This window comes from Lathyrus oleraceus, chromosome 5 (genome assembly GCF_024323335.1).
Source record: "Lathyrus oleraceus cultivar Zhongwan6 chromosome 5, CAAS_Psat_ZW6_1.0, whole genome shotgun sequence".
Taxonomy (NCBI): domain Eukaryota; kingdom Viridiplantae; phylum Streptophyta; class Magnoliopsida; order Fabales; family Fabaceae; genus Lathyrus; species Lathyrus oleraceus.
Genome location: NC_066583.1, coordinates 510,063,251 through 510,080,883, shown reverse-complemented (window position 1 = coordinate 510,080,883; position 17,633 = coordinate 510,063,251). Strand labels below are relative to the sequence as shown.

At 30.2% G+C, this 17,633-nt stretch overlaps 1 long non-coding RNA gene across 1 annotated transcript; it reads left to right on the top strand.

Moving 5' to 3' along the window:
* The first annotated feature begins 3,248 nt into the window (after positions 1 to 3,248).
* On the top strand, positions 3,249 to 3,795 carry LOC127085895 (uncharacterized). Its single transcript, XR_007789295.1, has 2 exons — positions 3,249 to 3,362; positions 3,460 to 3,795. It is a non-coding gene; the product is annotated as an uncharacterized LOC127085895 (long non-coding RNA).
* The last annotated feature ends 13,838 nt before the right edge of the window (positions 3,796 to 17,633 follow it).

The window sequence follows — 17,633 nt, the reverse complement described above, 5'->3', positions numbered from 1 at the left end:
TTCAGGTACTTTGTTTCTAAATTGATTTTTAGGGATAATCTTTTGTTAAATGTTTTCTAGTTGGAAGATATTTATAACAATACTCAGCCAATTACATGGTTCAAATAGATCAAAATAAAGTCATCTCAAAAGGTCTAATTTAAGAAAACTTAGTTACTCATAGTAAAGTTATTTATAACAATAAGCTTAGAAGAAAAATATATGAATTTGGAGATGGAAATCAGTCTTCGACGGGAAAAAAAACTTTCAATCATTGCTCCTAAATTCTATTGGGTCTCAAATTACTATAAAAAACCTCCAACTACTAAATATTATGCATATTTTTCCTTTTATAAAAGGCATAAAACTGTCCAAATTGTGCCACATTTTTTTCCGTAGCTATCTCTCTTTTTAGCTCTCATTTGTCGTTGGTATCACCTCTATCAGAGTTACAAAGCTCTAGATATGATAAAATTATTTTAACATATGTGGTAATGTAAAACGTGTAGAAAATTCACAACTTTCTTCTTTGTCTCAAATAAAACCAAAATTAATCTTCAAACCATGTAATACTCCTCTAAATACTATTAAAAACACTAAAAAAAAACTGACAAAACTACACGATGATTGACTTTCATTAGTGGACTCTGTATTTTCTCCCCTTCTTAGCGGATGTCGTAATGTTAGATAAGGGAAACAGTCATTTCAGGCGGTGAAACCCTTGGAGTCTCATGCCTTTTCGCCTTCCCCTCTTTTCATCCATTTTGAAATAAAGGCAGTTTTGATTTTCACGTGTTACCCTCTTAATTATCTATTATCTTTTATAAATAGAGGAAACAAGGTTCATTGACATTTTCATGCAAAATGAGTGTTTGGGTAGGCGTTTCATTTTGATGGGCGTATTATAAATCTAGAGATGGAACCCTAGTGTGGTTTGATGAACTATAAATATCATGGCACCCCTCTATTCACTGGAACAAATAAAATGACCAGGCCTTTTTTGAATCTTTTATTTGTCGATTTTTGGTAATTGTGTTTATTCCCTTTAAGTGTTGTTTTAGTGTTACGATAAATTAACAAACTACATATACCCGATTTTGTGGTGTGTAACACTCTCTTTTAATAACAATCCCTTAATCCCTTAGGTGAATTCAAAATCAAAACAAGGTTTTATCCCGCATTAGTTCCCATATCACAAAATTGTAATTCTCTATAACTAAAGTATTACTAATTTTGATTAGTAAAATTAAGTTAGGTTTCAAAATTTGGGATCAATAATCATTTAAAACCTAGATCAACTGTAACACTCCATATAATATACATCTAGAAAATATACTAAATGAAATATTAATTGGTACAAATACAATATAAGTGCCTAATGGCATCATTAGATACATGTCCATCACGAAAAATACAATGTATGGCATATGACATACAATAGTTCGTAAATAAAAAATAAGATATATGTACAATATTCTCATTGCACAAATATCCATAGTGGAAGATCACGTAATGAAAGTCTTTGAAACATCATCGGACAATATCTTCCTTCCCCTAACCTGCAAATAAACACCTGAAAAACAATAACAATAGTGGTGTGATACAATAATCTCAGCGAGTTCCTATATCTTACGGGTTCACTCGGCTCTAAGGAATTTCTCAATGATTCTTAACTCAAGTCTTTATCTCTCATTACTGTGTATGACTTACAGAAAAAAATCAAGACTTAAGCATCTAAATGATATTCACATTGTATGGAAACATATGAATCTCTCTCTCTCTCTCTCTCTCTCTCTCTATGTGTATATATATATATATATATATATATATATATATATATAATATATATATATATATATAATGGAAATGTGTTATGTCTAAAATATGAGTTAGAGCCAATTATTTCCCACTCATTTTAATCGTTGACCATATCTCTCCCCAAACTTAATATTCTCAAGACACATTACAATATTTGTCTCAAAGTAATGTTTAACTTGAGACTAAAGTTTGTATTTCTTAAAATATTCAACAATTCTAGATTGTCACAAATTATGACTGGATTAAATATAATAATATTTGAATTTAAAAGACAAATTGAATTCATGATTTAAAAAAAATTATTATATTAAAACTTAAATTTATTCATTCACCAAATTTCCATTAGATATTAAGCTTCTAATGACAATCTATAATAGTTAAAAACAAATAAAAGATTATCAATCTTCACCAAATTTGTCACCTTTAAATTGATGTATCTTTTAACACCATTGAACATTTGTTACTTTAGATTATATTTTCCTATTATTCTTTATTTTTCCTCATCCTTTGAGGTATTTACTGAATGAGCACTATTTATTTTCTCTATCTTCAATCTTTTCTTTATTGCATAATTTATGAATTTATTCTATTAAAGAATAATTTCTAACTTTAATAGTTACAAACTTAATTTTGCAAAGAGAATATCATACGTTAAATTTTCGACAAAATCACCTAATTGACAAAACTATAACTCTTTAGCAAAATTAAATAGTTTCATAATGCACTTCTGATATTTTCTTTGCTTAATAATCTTAATGAAAAGTCATCACTCTAACGAGAGTTTGTCTTTCCATTTATTGCATTAGTAATTGATAACAAATATCACTAGTAAATAGTAAATATAGAACTGTGCAATTTGGAGTGTACTCACTTTTAAACTTGAGTCTCACTTTAAATATACTAAATTTTGAGAGAATTTGAGTTTCTCCATCGTTATGTAAGGTCTAGATCCAAAAACATAATGTTCCTATTTTATTCCTAAAAGTTAGAAATTTTGAGAATCAATATCTAACTTATGTTGCAGATACAAAAACTATATTAGTTTATAGAGAACAAAGAAAATATACACATTAAAATACCAAGTGCATCATTCATGTCAATTCTTTAGACAATAACATGAATTACTAGTGATATTTTGTTACAAGGATCAAACACTAACAATTAATATTGAAAAATAATAAATCCTTATAATCTTCAAATGTTTACCATTTATAGGTGTGAATGTAATCCACATAATACTTTCATGATTTTGAATCAACATTTGCTTAAATTAATATATTTTCTTTGGTTAAATATAATATAAATTATTTACAAGAAATAAAGGAAATGTTATTATATTTAAAAGATATTCCTTACACTTTTCTTTTATAAATTTTTATAAAACTTTAGTCAATACAAATATTAATATTATTCTAAATACTACATTTTCCAAGTCTATATATACGTAATGGAAATGAGATAAGTCTAAAATATAAGATATACAAATTCCACAGAAAAAATGGCATTTAACAACTATCGATCCTATCTTCTCTTTGTTTCATGCATTGCTTTGGTCTTGTTTTCAAGTGAGGAGAAAGTTTTTGTTTTAATATTTTAGAGTTGTATATTTCATAAACAATTTACTAACTTAAATTGAAAATATGTTATGTTATATTATTTCAGGATTGGTTACTAGTTTGGGGACTCCAGCAATAGTTTTAGATGAATCATGCGCCCCGGGGTCGCCAGATGCACAGTGTTGTTCTGGGCTTTGTTCTCCTACCTGCGATCAAGACTGTAAGGGCAAGGGATTTTCATTTGGTGGATTTTGTGATACTCTAGGTGTTGATTACCTATGTTGTTGTTTTAAGCAATGACTTCTGTTCCTCAAATATATACTCTAGGTGTTGATTACCTATGTTGTTGTTTTAAGAAATGACTTATGTACGTCAAAAATATGAATATAAGGTTGTTCATCAAACTCTTAGTTTTATAAAATATAAATTTTAATGAATATAATAGATGATGTATTTGCCCCCACTTCCGAATATTTCTGTATCCCCCAATGTCCACAATCCAACTGCAATTTAAAATCATTGTTATCACTCCAAGTGTATATGACCTATGATTTTATTTACGAAATTGTTGAATATTCATGACTTTATTTATGAAATTGTTGAATATTTACGACTTTATTTATGAAAATTTTGAAATTTGTATCATGTTCAATTCATGATTCGAGTCAAATTAAGAAGAGGCCAATTATAGATTTCATGGAGAGTTATGATTGTAGCGAAGCTTTAAACATGATTTGAGTCACATTAGGTTGTGATTCGAGTCAAGTTAATTTTATGATTCAAGTCAAATCGTCAAGAGACAAATTCCAAGTTTCTCAAAACTCTTTTCGAGTCACAAATTGCACATGATTCTAATTAAATTATTGGTCACATTGATTTAAGTATTCTAACTTGTGATTCAAGCAACAACAGATAAAACGACAAACCCCAACTCACAATGCTAAAAAAAGAACACTAATGGATAAAAACTCTAATTTTATTGATTAGTGAGAGGTCTTAATTGTATAATGCTAAAAGCCGAAGCAAAAACCGTACAAATCAAATTGCAAATGAATTACAAGCACGCAAATATTTGAATAAAATGCAAATTACAAATAAGCAAATAAACACAATCATTTACACTCTAATTTACGAAAACATCAAAACAAAGAATATGATACCATACGATTCGTTTCTCAAAATGTACATAAAATTAGCGGACGAAATTTTTTGAAATAGAGCTTGCAGACTTCATTCTTGTTAATCTCCAGTTTGCGTAGTTTAACTTGGCGTACTCGTTTTTCTTTTTCGACTACTTTTTCAGTTGCATTTTCATCAACCGAACCTTTTCAGTCGAGTATTTTTCACTTCAAAATTTGATCAAAGTTGTAAGTTTTCGAGAAGTTTATTTCATGCTAACCATTTTAGTGCATTCATTTTAATTTTTCAAGCACTTTTGCGCTCGATTTTTATTCATATTTAGTCCTTTTATTTTTATTCTTTTTTCAAAGTGTTCAAAATAATTAAATAGAATTTTCTATATCATTATTTTGATTTTATCATATTTATTTTAAAGGATGTGAATTCTATTTTATTTAATTGATTGAATTTATTTTAAATCTTTTAAAACTTCTAGAAGGGGCAACATTGACATTTTAAATTAATTTGTATTTCTTTATTTCAATCATGACCATTAGGTTCATTTAATCAAGGGTTAGCAAACATTATCCATGTGTATTTTTATTGTTCAAACAAATAAGTTTAAAAGGAATTAATAAAGAGAAAGAAAAAAGATGATATTGATTTTGGATTGTCTCCCCAACGTCTCTCATAGCAGCGGATAAGGAGAATTGAAAAATGACTTATCCCTTCAATAAGCAAATGACATGCGACATCTTTATATCTTTCATTCAAAATTCAGCAATAAAAATGAAAAGAAGGAATAAATTTTGGACCACTCATAAATCACACACACCAGCTAACAAAGAGCGAATAAAGACAAAATTAACTTTATCCTGGATACTCTCTCTTAGCAGAAAGATGGCCCAAATTGAGAGGATTTCCTCCCTCCTTCACTGCTGTCACGCGAGCCACTACTTAAAAAATTCCCAACGGATGATTCTCTCCACTGACTGAAATAGAGAACACTTTCTCTCAATCATAAGAAAATAAAAAAGTTCATCTTTTTCTCTGATGCGTGAAGTCTTCCTTACCACGCCCTTCAACCTTCCTCTAGCCAAATCTCATCACTATCTTTAAATCTCACTTACACCACCACAAACTTACCGCTTTTCACCATCATCGTTGGAAAACATCCAAACAATAACAACTAGCACAAAACATCTACCTCACTCTCCTCGCCGCCGGTTTCACTCTCATACAAACCTCAACACTCTCTCCGCAATACTGTGACACCACGAGATCTTCCCTCTCCTCCTTACAAATCGCAGTCGCAACCACATGTAGCACAACATCATTCCTTCTTCTCCGACACTACTCACAACCCCTAATAACTCAAAAAAATAAACACCTTGAATACCACCATCCGCTACTCTCACTGATCCCTAAAATCACCACAAATCCGTTGTTGAGAGCCTTCAATAATATTCAGAGCTTTCATTCCAAACCCAAAGTCACCCAACGAACCATACAAAGTGAATGAACTACGAGCTACTTCGATGAATTATTGGACTAGAATAGAATATAGTATGTTCCTCTGTTTTGATTCTTAATATGTTTGTTGTGTAATTTTGTTTCTTTGTAACAGATTGGAGGAAATTTGGTAAATTGGGCGTTAGAACTTTCAGGTTATGTGTATGTGGACATAACCATTTATGCCAAATTGGTTAGATCAGATGTTTGAGATCGAGAAATAGTATGCAATGTTTAATTTTAAGAGGTTGCTACATAGATGGAAATATAGTGTTGTTAATGATTCATTACATTAAGCTTGAACTATGATACCAACATATCTTCACGCTATACCGCCTATCTGTCCACCGCGATTTGGGTAATCCTTTTATTTTATTATTGTTTTCATTTAACATTGAGATTGAGACTAGAACTAATGGTTGATATAGGTTGGTTTGATCCTAGAGTATATTTTTATTTTGTTTTTATTTTTGGAATAAGTGTTGAAATTAAGAAGAAAAGTGAGGAGGAATGGTTGGATTTTGTTATGTTTTTGCGTTCTAACGTTTTGGCATTTAATTTGTTTCTTTCTTCTTCTTCTTTTTTTGATGCCACATGTCATAATATCAATGACCGTGGTTAATTTTGCTGAAAAAAAGTCAGACTATATGGAATCAAGAAGTAGGGGCGCTGCTCCCCCCTTGCAATATTCTTTTTGTTTATTTTTTTTTTTTATTATTATTATTATAAAATTGAATTTAGGATAAGTATTGGGTTTTATTATGTGCATTAGGCTCGTTGATCATGACACTCTCATGAATTATAAATATTGTAAATATAATATTGTTGTTGCTATTTGATTCCATTGCGTTAAATTGGATTAAATCTGTGGGTTCGACTTTTATGTGTCGTTATGCCGCCAAAATTTCAATACATTGATAGGATATTTTCGTCGTGTTATGATCTTGCGTATGATATTACTCTTGTTGCCATTACGCACAAACTAGTTTTGAGCACATTATGGTTAAATCGCTTCGACCATTTTAATTAAATTAATGGCTTAAATAGTCTATTGGTCCCTGTAAGTTAACAAGGTTTTGAATTTGGTCCCTGTATCTTTTCTTTATCTGAGTCCCTATATCTTACTTTTTTGTTAGCGTTAGTCTCTGGAGTGAAAATTATGTTTAAAAAAAAGTTGATTGGACTAACGGTGCACACATGGAACTGCTGAGTAAATTTTAAATTTTAATAGTTGAAATATGAAATATTAAATTTTAACTAATTTAAAATTTTTAATATTAAAATATTAAATAGTTGAAATATTAAATAAATGAATAATTTAATAAACTAAATAATTGAAACAAACTATTGAAATATTAAATAATTAAGGTAATAATCAATTTTATATATATATATATATATATATATATATATATAATATATATATATATATATATATATATATATATATATTTGTTGCAACTAGCTACACAAATGTGTAGTTTGGTCTAGTGATAACATGCTTTCGTGTCAATGCAATGTCTGCGACGTCAGCGATGTTAATCTACTCATCAGTTCCACGTGTGCACTGTTAGTCCAATCTATTTTTTTAATAGAATTTTAACTCTAGGGACTAACGCCAACACAAAAATGAGATATAGGGACCCAGACCAAAAAAAAGATATAGGGATCAAATTCAAAAACTCGCTAACTGACAGGGACCAACAGACTATTTAAGTCTAGATTAATTAATTGATAAAAGTTTTATTTAATTAGATAATTTTGGTAATCAATCTTAATCAACTTACGATGTGGGATGTATATATTTCTATATTAACAAACATCATAATAGTAATACTTTATGGTAGTTTTGGGTTTAAAAAAATTGAATTTTGAAGTATCTCACACAACATTGCATCATCATGCACAAAACACTAGCGAGGTTCAATTTTAAAGTATTCATTTTTTTACTTTTCTAATGTCAATCATCAAAATAACTATTCCATATATTTATTTATTTTATATAGTATTATTTTCTGTAAATGCTTAAAAAAAAGAAGCAAATTATATGCAATTGCAATGGTTTCTAACTACATTATCTAAATTCTTCATTAATGAATTGCACTTTTTTTTACTACTTTAAAATTTGTTATGTTGTTTCATTTATTTATAATTTTACTTAATATGAATAGAAAAATAAAAAAATTATTTTTAATTATTAATTATTCAATTTTAAAATTCAACCACTTAATTGTTTGGACTGACCCTGAATTCTGATATCAAAAGAGACGATGGTTGTAAGATGAACAATGAGGTTGAAGACATTAATAATACTTGTTCAAATATAGTTTAATAGGACTTTTGCAAAATAACTATCCCATTTAACAAAATATGTATGTTTGTTCATTCAATTGAAATTTTGCTATAAAATTATGAACAAAGATTGCAGGTGTAGTGTGAGTTCGGTTTCTCATTAAAATTTTACATTGATTTTTTAGTAAATATAGTTAGTATTTATATATCTCATTAGTATTATCATTTACAGTTTTGAATATTGGGCTAGTGCTTAAATGAGATGGGCTTAAGGTGCAAAGTACTTTTTAAAATTTTAATTAATTAATTTCTAAAAAAACTTAATTAATTAATTTCTAAAAAAACTTAATTAAAACTATTAATATTAATTAATTATGTAAAAAAATATTAAATAATAAATCTTCCTAATCATCATTAAAAAAAAGTATTAGAAATAAATTATCCAAGTCGGAGGACCATAAAAATCCAAAGGCCATAAAAAATATATCTTATTTGCATATCTATGATTCAAACATATTTCTTTTCACCTAAATTTTTACTCTCTCTTTTTATAAAGTTTATATTATCGTCTTAATTATAATTTTTTTATAATAAATAAAATAAAAATCTAAGTTTTATAATACTACATAAAAATTCATCTCAGCCCCGCACATCGTGCGGGTCTTTATCTAGTTCTATATTGTTGTGAGATTTGTCGTGGCTGGAAAAATCACAAAGTCACCGTCATTTTTTATTCGTTCCTAAGAAACAGATAAATAATGATAAAACCTAAAGTTAAGGGGAGAGACTAGGGCTCGGGAGTCAATTAAGCAATGAGAAGGTATTAGGTACCCCATACTTCCATTATACTCAATGAGATCCTCCTCTAATTATAGGGTTACTGTGTGTTTCTAAGGAAAAATTTGCTTAGGTTACTTATTCTTACTTAATTTATTTATTTACAATGGAAATATTATTATTTAGAGAAAATATTTGATTAATAAAGAAGGACACAAAAAATATTTTTGATTATTGTACTCGCTTGAGTACTACGACTCTATGTCTACATACCTTCATGTTTGATGAAGGATCAGAGCAAATGTGTGTGTGTTTGTTGATTTTAGTTTAGAAAAGTTCTCAACGCATCGGGGATGGCGAAAGGTTTGATAAAAAGGTCTTAATGCACAAGGGCAGAGAACATATGTTTGAGTGAGTTGAATTTGATTTTAGATGGATCTCTAATTGATTTTTGCGAAAATATTTTTTAATTTATTTAGAAAATAAAGTGTGGTCATATATACATGATTATTTTGTTGTTTTGATTTTTTAAGACATAATTTTTGTATTTTTATATATTAACAATCTATGGAGTCTAAACTAGTAAAATGAGAAAATGTCTAAATGAACTTAATACTTTGGTATTTTGATTTTAAAACCGAGTTAAGTTACCAAGACTATATAGTAATCTAATAATAAAAGGGTAAGCTTTTTTGGTATTTTTGTTTTTTAATAAGGAAACAAGATTGTTGTTGTTGGATAATAAAAGCGAAGAAGAAATTTGTGGAATGTTGAATTTTAATCATGGTTTTGAGTTTTGATTATATAAAAGGATTCAGGACATTAGTGTTAAAGATTTTTTTATATTAGTAAAAAAGGGATTTGTGATATTACTAAAAAAGAAAGTTAATTTAGAATACTTTCTTAGAAATTTGTTTCATGATATTAGTTAGAAAATAATTTCTTTAAAAATAGTTGATTTAAAAAATCGATTGCTTTTAGAAATTTTTAAAGAAGTTTATTTAAAAAATTGATTACTTTAGAACTTTCTTTAAAAAAGTTTATTTAAAAAATTGATTTAAAAATTGATTTTTTTTTATATTAGCTAAATGTTGCTTAAAAAATTGATTTTTTTTATGTTAGTTACAAAGTTAATTTAAGAAAAATTGATTAAAAGTTGCATGCTATTTTAACTGGTTTTTAGTAAAGGTGCATGCTCTTTTCTCCTTCTTTCCTCTTTCTGCCTAGAACCCCTTCTAACTCCTCTTCTTGTTCTCCTTTGACGCGAGATTCCTTCTCTTTTTCTTACTTGGATAGATGTTGAAGGTTTAAGGTTTAGTTGTTGTTCTTCTTGAGTGTGAATAACAACAACTTTTGGGATTGAATTTGTGAATTGTGGATGGAAAAAAATGTAGAAAACTTGTGCTATTTATAAATAAGAATTAGGTAAAAAATTGAATGAGATTTGTCTATTTTTGGAATGATTTTATTTATTTCTTAAAGGATAAGCCAATTAATCTGCATGGATATATGGCTTTTGTAATATCTCATATTCCCTTAAATGGCTTTTGTAATATCTCCTATGTACTCTATCTTTTGTCAGTTGGAACAATTAGAGCTCCTATGAGCTCTAAATATTGTCAGTTGGAACCAATAGAGTAACAAGTGAACTCTGAAGAGATTAATTATTAATAAAAGGGACAAACTAATATTAATATGTACAAGAGAGGACATTTTTGGTAACATTAATAATTGGTCAATTGGTACTGGAAGATAAAATATCAATTGGAATATTTTATTACTAACTAATATCATAATATATATAATTACATGTTATATATATATATATATATATTAATATATATATATATATTATATATATATATGTTGTGTGGTGGTAAGAGAAAGGGAAGAGATAAGATTGGAGAAAGAGAGAGAGAGAGTGTTATCAGAAAGTGGGAGAAGAGAAAAGAAAGAAAGAAAGAGGAAAAGGAAGAAGAAGGAAAAGCTCATGAAGAATCATGGAAGCTTATCATCACCATTTTCTACTCATCATCTTCATCATCTCCATGTGTTAGAGGTGAGTTCTAGGTAGAACCCCATCTAACTAGAACCCCTTCTTTCCCCTTTCTGCCTAGAACCTCGTCTAACTCCTCTTCTTGTTCTCCTTTGACGCGAGATTCCATCTCTTTTTTTACTTGGATAGATGTTGAAGGTTTAAGGTTTAGTTGTTGTTCTTCTTCCGTGTGAATAACAACAACTTTTGGGATTGAATTTGTGAATTGTGGATGGAAAAAAGTGTAGAAAACTTGTGCTATTTATAAATAAGAATTAGGTAAAAAATTGAATGAGATTTGTCTATTTTTGGAATGATTTTATTTCTTTCTTAAAGGATAAGCCAATTAATCTGCATGGATTCATGGCTTTTGTAATATCTCATATTCCCTTAAATGGCTTTTGTAATATCTCCTATGTACTCTATCTTTTGTTAGTTGGAACAATTAGAGCTCCTATGAGCTCTAAATATTGTCAGTTTGAACCAATAGAGTAACAAGTGAACTCTGAAGAGATTAATTATTAATAAAAGGGACAAACTAATATTAATATGTACAAGAGAGGACATTTTTGGTAACATTAATAATTGGTCAATTGGTACTGGAAGATAAAATATCAATTGGAATATTTTATTACTAACTAATATCATAATATATATTAATTACATGTTATATATATATATATATGTTGTGTGGTGGTAAGAGAAAGGGAAGAGATAAGATTGGAGAAAGAGAGAGAGAGTGTTATCAGAAAGTGGGAGAAGAGAAAAGAAAGAAAGAAAGAGGAAGAGGAAGAAGAAGGAAAAGCTCATGAAGAATCATGGAAGCTTATCATCACCATTTTCTACTCATCATCTTCATCATCTCCATGTGTTAGAGGTGAGTTCTAGGTAGAACCCCATCTAACTAGAACCCATTCTTTCCCTTTTCTGCCTAGAACCTCGTCTAACTCCTCTTCTTGTTCTCATTTGACGCGAGATTCCATCTCTTTTTTTACTTGGATAGATGTTGAAGGTTTAAGGTTTAGTTGTTGTTCTTCTTCCGTGTGAATAACAACAACTTTTGGGATTGAATTTGTGAATTGTGGATGGAAAAAAGTGTAGAAAACTTGTGCTTTTTATAAATAAGAATTAGGTCAAAAATTGAATGAGATTTATCTATTTTTGGAATGATTTTATTTATTTCTTAAATTCTAAGCCAATTAATCTGGATGGATTCATGGCTCTTATAATATCTCATATTCCCTTAAATGGCTTTTGTAATATCTCCTATGTGCTCTATCTTTTGTCAGTTGGAACAATTAGAGCTCCTGTGTGTAGTGGGGTATTCGTTACCTTTAGATTTATTGACTAAATCAAAAGTAACTCATACAAATCGAGTCGCCACCGCACTTTTATTTATCCAAAGGAAAGGTTAGAAAGAGAACAAAAACCGAGAAGTTTTATCAAATCAAAAACTAATAAAAATGTCAGAGATCTGGATAAGGGGGTTGGTTATGCAATGGGATGGTTTTAAGCACCCAAAACATCCTAGGTACTCCTAGGGAGCCCTTTTCACAATTTGTTGTAAGGTAGGTTGATATTTGTGAAAAAATTATTTGTGCAAACATGATTGGGGGGATGAGAAGAGAATATACAAATTGTTTACAATTTTTGTGTTTGAATGGATAAACCCATTGCCTACGTACCATCTTAAAAAAGATTAGGATGAAAACCTCGTAGTTCGGGGTAAAAAATCTCAAAACAAGTGGGTGAATTAATTGGTCCAAAAGCCTTAAGGTCTTTTGTTATCCAAGGGAGAAAACTCAACCTAAAACCACAAATCCACCATGTGAGGATAACTTCAACATGCTAGTGAGGGGTTAACCCTATAATAAGCATGGAAGACTAATTGTTCATCACTAAGGATATAGGTGAGTATTATATCAACCTCAAGGATAACTCAAACCTAATAGCTATGGTTTATGAAAAAAAAACTTTGGCAAGAAGTGGCCATTGAAACCAGAAAAACAATTGAGTGAGTTGTATTTACCAATGAAAAGTATTTATAAAATATGGTCAAAGTTAACTTAGGATTCAATTCAAAATAAGTGTTATGAAAAGAAAGTTTGAAAAATCAAAAGCATAATGCTTAGGTTTCTAATTTTGAAAACAAATGTTAATATTTGCACAAAAGTTTTGGCTTGGGTTAGAGTGGAGGGAAGAAGAAGAATGGCTAAGTCCTAAACATACAAAGATAAAGGAAGAGAAGTAAAACCACAAATGGAGTTCCCTTATTGAGATCATAGTGATGATCCAAGTAGTTCCCATCCTTTGTAATAAGCAAGCAAATAAGAAAATACTTAAGCAATCAAGCACACAATCAAACAAAGCTCATAGGAATCTTTCAATGGCTTTTATATCTCTCACTTTGGATTCTTATGACAATGGTTCTTCAATTAGGCTCAAATTGGAATCCCTAGCACAAGAAAACACACATCAAAAAGTTCCACAATGCAAATAAAGAATGGACAAGAGTGAGTTTAGAGATTAGGTCCTTTCAAAGTCTTCAACATTAAGCATTCTAAAGGCATGAGGCCTAGTTGCTCTTTGGCATTTATAGCACTCTAAAGGCATGAGGCCTAGTTGCTCTTTGACTCCATTTTGCATAGGGAATGTCCTAGAATCTAAGTCATTTTGTCCATTTGCATTTGGTTCACAACAATCAAAACAAAACATAAGCACAATAGTATATACACAATTATGTGCTCAAGTGAGCAAAAGGCAAATTGCATTAACATAAACATGTGCTCAAGTGAGCAAAGGGAAAAAGCAAATGAATAATATGTACAGGAATATTAAATTTGCATTAATGTAAAGTGCAAGAATTAAAAGTTAATGGTTAATAGTTAGAGTTAGTGTGCCATAAGGCAATTTAGTGCTATGTTAAGTAATCGTAAGTGGACTAATGTAGTAGTCACACCTATCTGAGGCCGGTCAATAAAAATGTAGGCAACAAACACAAGTTAGAGACCTTGACTAGTAAGCCAAGCTCCTACAACTTGCCATGCCAAAAGAAAATGAGAATGATCTTGTATTGATTTAGGTTTTTTGCTTGATTAAGAAGCAACCTATCCTTAATGCAAAGCCATTCACTTGATCTTTGATCAAGATGAATTAGATTTGAATCAAGGAAGGTTAAACCTCCTATACATCAAGGCTAACCACCAATCTTTAACTCATTGATCAAAAAGAAAAAAGATGAAGAAGAATATGAATAAGAATGTACATTAATGGAATTCAAATGAAGTAAGTAGAGTGCATTGACCAAAGATTATTAGAATCAAAGTCAAACACTAGTAAACAAAAGCAAAATGAAACTTAGAAGTCAAGAAACAAATAAAATATTTTTGGTATTTTTTCAAAATTAAAATAATACTTGAATTAAAATAAACAATTTAAGGTTAAACTTCAAATCCATTTCAAATCAACTTTGAAAAGTCCAAATGGATCATCCTAAGTTCAACAAGGTCAAACAAAGTTTGACAAAAAATTTCAGCATTTTTAGAAACCAGAAACTATTTTTAATCACTTAAAAATGAATAAAAAATAACCTAATTGAACTAAAATCTCAAATCAATTAATAAATTGATGAGAATATTTCTCATAGATCTATCATCATTCAAAGAGGTTAAGAAAATATTTTTGTATTTTTTGGATATTGGAAACTATTTAAAATGAATTAAAAATAACCAAAAAAGAGAAAATTCACAAAAAATATCAAATGATAAAAAAAAATTAAAAATCATTTTTAGAAACTAGAAATTAAAAGAGAAATAATGCAATTGGTCCCATATTTTTTGGAATTAAAATGAAAGAGTTGTGATTTTTTGAAGTAAAATGAAATAAAAGAAAATAAAAGAGGATTAAATCAGAAAATGAAAAATGGGAAAATATGTGGCGCGTTGGATCCAGTCTCATTAATTGAGCTGGCACATCCAAGGGCTATCAGCGCGCGCCTACCAAATGCCTTAGTCAACTGAGTCACACGAGGTCTTTAAAAAAGTCATAATAAAGGAAGGACGAGATTAAATCTGGAAAACACATCGTACGACTCACATTTGATCTAGAAAACAGACAGTGGTGTACACCACCGTCTTCTCCAGCGAGCTTGTATTTTCCGGCCAAAGTTGCAGACAAAACATCTTAACCAAATGAAGCGATCCTCATATCATTGGAAAGCTGGGGTGATGTACATCACCCCTGTACCATTGGTTTTCCTTCTAGATCCCCATAGTAAGAGAAATCAGAAGAGGAAAATGATGGAGTTCAAATTGAACTTGATGATTTTTCAAAATTAAAAGCACAATTCAAATGCCTCTGATGAGAGGACTTCAGCCAAACCAATAAACACAAGAAACAAGCAATAATCAGTGAGTTTCGAAGAAGAAAAGTTTGAACATCCACCTCTGAAATGTAGATATATGGAGCACAATTCTTCACAGCTATTGATTGTAGTGTACTCTTGAGGTGAAGATGAAGCAAGGCTAGGGAATTTTAAGTCTAATAATCAACCAATGAAGTTGAAAATTAGATCTGAAATTTTGAAATAAAAGAGAGAATTCCTTTAGGTATGGTTATGGATTCAATTGTGCAGCATATCAGGCACCTTCAGGTTGGAGAATAATGGAGCTGAACCCTTCTATTTATAGCAAAACAAGCTGCAAGCAAGGTGAATTTTCGTGTGCATGAATGATAAGGGCCTCCATGCATGGGCCTGCACAGGCGCATGGAGGGCCCAAATCTAATTTGAATGGCAAGCTGAAGTCATTTTGATCTGAAATGGACGTGTAAATGTGAGGTAATTGGAATATGCAATGAGTTTCAATCAAGTTTCCAAAATTGCACCAAAATATTCCCCTCTTCGAAAATGCCTCTTCCAAAAATAAAACATGGCCTTGTGGGTAATCGTTGGAAAGGTCTTGACATGAGGATCAATTGTTATGTTGAACAAAACTTCAATTGGAATTGGGAAATTAGTGAAAATTAGTCATAAAGTTCAAGGTGCAAAACATGTGTATGTGAAAATTTCCAAAATAGACCAATTTCAAGCCCTTCTGTTTCAATGATGAAAGCCTCAAATGACAAAACCTTCAACATCAAAGTTGTATATATTTTCAAGAAAATAAATTTGGACTCAAAATTTGCATCATTTGGATTTTTGATGAGAAAGTTATGGGCACCTGAAGTTGGACTTTTTCACATTTCAATAACTTTGGTCAAAAGTGACCTATAATGTTTTTCATTATCAAATGTATTTATTTTAGGATTATGAAAATTTGTTCAACATAACAATTGAATTATACATCTTAAACTTTCCAATTCATTTGATCCCATCCCAAAATCATGAAAAATGAATGAGTTATATCCTTGGGAAGTTGACCCAAAATTAGGGTTTCAGTCAAAATGACCTATAATGTTTTGAAATGGATGATGACCTTCCAAGCTTCAAATAAATTTTTGATGAACAATAAAGTTGCTCATATGGTTCTTAAGAACATTGTTTCCCTTGGGGTCATCTCCATTTGACAAACACATTAAAATTTAGGTCTCAGTGTATTTCAAAATGGTCAGATGAATTGATTGATCAACTTCTCAAGTCCAAACCGCAATTCTTGATGAATTGATGATTGAGGGCACTCAAATAAGCTCAAATATGCATGAAATTATGATTGAAAGAACTTCCCTTGATTTTATTTGATCATGGGTTGAGGTTGCTTCATGAGCAAGGCACAGTTGATGAACATATGAATTAGGGCTTCCTTGGGAAACAATCCTCAAGCCCTTTGGTTTGCTTTGATCAAATTGACAAATTGAGATACTTGGGAGGCATATATGATAAATGAGAGATTTGTGAACCATTGTCATGCTTACTTTCACTTCATCTAGCCATATCTTTGAGCACAGGGCCTCCTAGGAGCCTTGGATCTTATGATTGCTCAAGCTACAAAACAAAAGAAGTTAGTGACATATTTTTGTGCTTTTGGTTAGTAAACAAAATAAGAAAAGCAATAATATACAATTCAAGCATGCTTGGTGTTCTCAAACCAACTCTCATAAGTTCCCACCCCAAAGGTTAAGGAGCCAAGATGATATGATCCTTGAGGCAAGGTGCAAATGCAATGATATGATGCCAGGAGGGATCTTAGGGTCAAAATTGGGGTCTTACAGATGCCCATATTTAAGGTCATTCTAGCCGGAGATATGAAGGTTAAAATCTTCGTCTCGACGAGGTAGAATGGGCTTAAATAATAACAAAGAGATGAATTTTGATCCCTAAGAGACCTCATGATGCAAATGTATGTATGCAAAAGGTTAATAATCTGTGGGGATATGTGTCCACAAAGGAAAAGAAATCCGGAGAAACTAAAAATCCATATGAGTAATACATTCATAAATGGGACAGAGGCTCTGGGGAGTAAATGGAATAAAATGCGTGAGCAGGTCACGACTTGGAAATTACTGAGAGACACGAAGGGGTTCCATGAAAATAAATCAATGGAAAGACT